The sequence below is a fragment of the Pinus tabuliformis genome, chromosome 7 (assembly GCF_031772625.1).
Source record: "Pinus tabuliformis cultivar Carrire ecotype Pingquan chromosome 7, CPIR1, whole genome shotgun sequence".
Lineage (NCBI taxonomy): Eukaryota > Viridiplantae > Streptophyta > Pinopsida > Pinales > Pinaceae > Pinus > Pinus tabuliformis.
This window is the reverse complement of record NC_142293.1, coordinates 50326209-50330980: the sequence shown is the minus strand read 5'-3', so window position 1 is coordinate 50330980 and position 4772 is coordinate 50326209. Positions and strand designations below refer to the sequence as shown.

Genomic DNA, 4772 nt, shown 5'->3' with positions numbered 1-4772 from the left:
CACTGCTGTGCATCTCCTCTCATTTTTCTGCTGCCGCCTCTGCAATTAGCACTGCTGTGTGTAACAATTCCTCACTGCACTTCTGTGCATATTGCATTGCACACATTAATAAAAAAAACTTTCACATATTTTTACACAATTCATATGTGCTTCCCCTGTTCCATTTTCTACGCACTACAATGTGCGTTCTTTTCATTGTAATACATTTATAAAAAAATGGTCAACGCACAAAACAAATAACATAAAAAAATAATACATTTTTGTGCCCATGCTTCCGTGTAATTAAAAACCTAAAGTTCTACCAACAACTTACGAACCCATTTAATTCTCAGCATGGCGGTTAATTAATTTAGTCGGCCTTGTTGACAGAACCGACGGTCAAACTGAAACGTTTGATTTTACTCCACGCAATGTTGTTTAATGCAGGCTCGAATGCAGCTTTGATTGAATGGACGGCGGAGATCGTTGAAGACAATCGGACGGTGGACAAGAATATCGGAAGCCCTTTGATTGCCGAAGGTTACGTTCCGATATGGCAGGTTTTGCGAACGTACAGAGGACCACGCATCCAAAATTGATTGTGTCGGAGGAGAGCGTACAGAAACTGCCTCACAGCAAAAGGTGGTCCGATGAGTGTCAGGTGGTTTTACTGAAGCGGTTTTGTTGCTGCGTGCTAGCTGAGTCGGCAACTGACTGGCTGCCGTCGCTGTCCACGTTCGCGTCCATGTTGCCTGCAGTTGGAATTAATATTCCAACAGCCTTGGCGGGTGCAGGTAATGTCACAGAAAGAGTTGAAAGCATCAAAGAAACTGTTGACATTGTTGGACGAAGTGATGAATCAGCTTGTGTACACAAAAGACCAACATGAACGCATCTCAACGCTTGTTCTTCGTCCCATGTTTCAATTATTGTTGGATCAATTGTTTGCAGAATATTTCCTCCTTTGAATGAACTCCATGCCTGCATTTCCATGAAATAGATATGTCACAGACTATGGTGAAACAACACATAATCCAATTGATAACGAATTCATATTAAAATATATCAATGAAAACCTATTCTCATAGCTCTACCAGTGGTTTCGAACTATATAAAACATGGTCGAGGAGAAGAGTATGTTACGCATCCTAAAAGCATCTCCATATTAGATGGCAGGTTATAATCTGTGTTCTTCCTCCCGGTCATAAGTTCAAGGAGAACAACGCCAAAGCTATACACATCGGCTTTTACAGATAATTGCCCACCAAGAGCATACTCTGGTGCCATATACCCGCTGCATATTCAAATTACAATGCAAAAAGGTGAGGTAAATCTTAAGGGTTGAGCGCTGATAAAGAGAAGGTGATTTGCAGAGAAAACAACAGTGCTAGTTCTTAGAAGGTAAAAGTTGAACTAAGAATATACATCTCCAAAACAAAAATGTCAAAGATGTTATAAAATACAAGTAAATATAGTTGTATCAACAGTTTTACTTTTCTCTTATTTTTTAGATTTTCAAAATATATTAAAATCTTCAATCAAATCAAGTTAGGAGGTGTATTTCGGTTTCTAGGCCTGAGATTATCAGATGATTCATTTTACAGTTAATGTGGGAAAAGTTAATCCCAATGAATTTTAGGATGAGTGTTAGAGAACATAGATCATTTTCCATCCATGTCTAAAAAAAATTGAATATTAGGAATAAAACAAATCATTTGACAATTAAAAAACCAGCCTTTGCATATTTATAAGAGAACACATCACATTGGAAAATTTCAAAATCAATTGTATAGTAATTTACTATATGAACGGATAATGTTATAATGGATATTGTTAAGTGTGAATAATGGATATTGTTAAGTGTGAAGCCAAACTTTGGTACACTGTGTGCAACTGAGGGCGCCAACTACCCGACACTCCGCCTACCCGACACTCCGTCGGAGTGTCCCAACGGTCACTGCCACACCTGCACCAAACCTACCACACACCTGCACCAAACCTACCACACCGCCATCCCAGCCATCACTGCCACACCTGCACCAAACCTACCACACCACCGTCTCCGTCACCACCACACCACCGTCTCCGTCACCACCACACCTGCACCAAACCTACCACACCGCCATTATCTTCTAGATCTCCATGTGAATCACATGCATGATTCTAGATCCTCCTTCAGCCTCTATAAATTTGTAAATTTTTAATTTAACCTAAGTGATTCCTGTTCTCCATTATTCAATTTCTGTTGTTTGTTGTTGTCTGTGATTAAGTATAGAATATATGAGAAAACTCTGTTGTCTTGCTCCATTTTCTGTGATGCTTTTGTCTATTGCCAGAATCATTTAATTTCTCCTCTGCTTCTACTCTAACAATTGGTATCAGAGCCGGTAAGCAGACAATAGCCCAGACTCTGCAAGAAACTCGTGGTCCTGTAATTCTGTGAAAAAAAAAATGCTATTGTGTGAAGAAAGTGCTTTTTTTTTTCCTATGGAGAAAGAGTAGCAGAGCGGTGGTGGAAGGCCCTAATGTAGGAGAGTGCGACATTAATACAAAAGAAAGATTGATCATTGGAAGCCCCTGATAGAGAGTGCGACATTGGATAGAGCACAGAGCACGACATTGAATACAACACAAAGATTGATTGTTGAGAAGAAGAGAGGAGAGACCCACCCACATGAATGTGGAAACTAAAACACAGTTGCTGCAAGAAAAACAAGGTCGTGGACCTATGTTGAAACGTGTGGCTGGAGTTGAAATGTGGAGATCCGTGGAGTTCGGAGTTGAAACATGTTTACATCAAGTTTCCATGTATAGGTGACAGTGTTTTTTCAAATCAACCTAGCCACTTATAAATGAAGTGTGAAGACTTTATGTTCTTTTTAAAGTGCTATGCATGTACATGTCACACATATTTAATGTTGGATTTTATGTTTTTTTAAAAACATAAAACTATAGTTTATTAAAAGAACATCCTAAAAGAAGGAGGTTTATTTCTTGCTTTAAAAGAGTAAACAAGTTTTTTTAAAGTGGTAAGCGAAAAAAAGAAAAAAAAAGGGAGTTAAAAGAAGATTGATTTTGGCAAAAGTTGTAATAATTAAATTTTTATTGGAGTTTTTGTTTTTTTTTTGGGCATAAATATTATTGAAAATGGAGACAACAGTTACAGATATGGAGAAGTTGAGCAGGGCAAATTTTGCCCTATGGAAATCATAGATGGAGGATATACTGATTTTAAAAGACAAGTATTTGCCAAGTGAGGGAATAACAAAGAAACCCTCATTGATGATAGATGAAGAGTGGAATAAGCTAGATAGAAAGGCGATTCTAACAATTCACCAATATCTAACAAAGGATGTGTATTTCAATGTGTTTGGAGAAAACACGACAGAAGGATTATGGAAGAAGCTCCATGATCTATATGAGAAGAACACGACATCAAACAAAGTGTTATTGATGAAGAAGCTTTATAATCTCAAGATGAAGGAGGGTGCTTCAGTTGCTGAGCACTTGAATGCATTTAATATTATTACTAATCAACTACCTCTCTTAAAATCATTTTAGATGACGAAATTAGAGCCATTTTGCTAATGTGTTCTATGCCAGATAGCTGGGAAAATTTAATTGTAGCTATGGGCACTTCAGCAACCGCAGGGACCCTGAAGTTTCAGTTCAATGAATGAGGACCTGTAATGCAAGTCAATTGCGGAAAACCAGGGAGGAGAAGCTCTAGCTTTAGCTGATCGTAGTAGGAGAATGGATCGAGGCCGACAAGGGCGATCAAGATCAAGAGGCCAATCAAAATCAAGGAGGGGCACGATCATCTGCTTTCATTGTTGCAAACCTAGGCACATGAAGAAAGAATGTTGATTTTGGAAGAAAGGACAAAAGGATCAAAGACTGGCCAGTACAAATCACAAGTCATCTAGAACAAATGAAGGTGAGACTACTGTTGTAGCCACAAATGGTGATGTGTTGTTTACTATTTCAGTAGAGGATGCATGTGTATATACATCTAGCAGTAGCTTTGATTGGATCTTTGACTCTGGGGCATCTCACCATGTAACCCCATGCAAAGATAGTTTTGTTTCATATAATCCTGGTGATTATGGTAAAGTGCATTTGCACAATAATCATTTTTGCAGTATTGTTGGAGTGGAAGATGTCGAGATCAGGATGAAGGATGGACAAGATATATTGTTGAAACAGGTCAGGCGTGTACCAGAAGTGCGCATGAGTTTGATATCTATGGGACGATTGGATGATGAGGGCTATTCCATAAGCTTTGGAAAAGGAGGCTGGAAAGTTAGCAAAGGAGCATTGGTTGTGGCCAAAGGAACCAAGACAGGAACATTATACACGTTGAAGGAACTGATAGGAAAATCAAATCTGGCTGCTATCACAAAATAAGGAAATTCAACAGATTTGTGGCATAAGTGCTTGGGTCACATGAGCGAGAAGGGCTTAAAAATCCTTGTTGGTAAAAATTCATTGCCAGGTTTGAAATCCTACAATCTTGATCTTCATGAGCATTGTATATATGGTAGACAAAGAAGGGTTTCATTCCTTAGAGGTGGCCATGGCAGAAAGAAAAATGTGTTAGAAGTGGTACACTTAGATGTGTTTGGGCCTATTAACATCAAATCATTAGGAGGAGCATCATATTTTGTAACATTTATAGATGATGCATCCAGGAAGGTTTGGGCATATCCTATGAAAAGTAAAAGTGAAGTGTTTGGAATATTTCAAAAATTTTATGTTGTTGTTGAAAGAGAGACTAACAAATGGCTCAAGTG

General features: G+C 38.5%; 1 pseudogene; it reads right to left on the bottom strand.

Annotated features, from left to right (window-relative positions):
- Positions 1-636: 636 nt before the first annotated feature.
- On the bottom strand, positions 637-1266 carry LOC149245166 (cysteine-rich receptor-like protein kinase 10 pseudogene; annotated as a pseudogene).
- Between the last annotated feature and the right edge of the window lie 3506 nt (positions 1267-4772).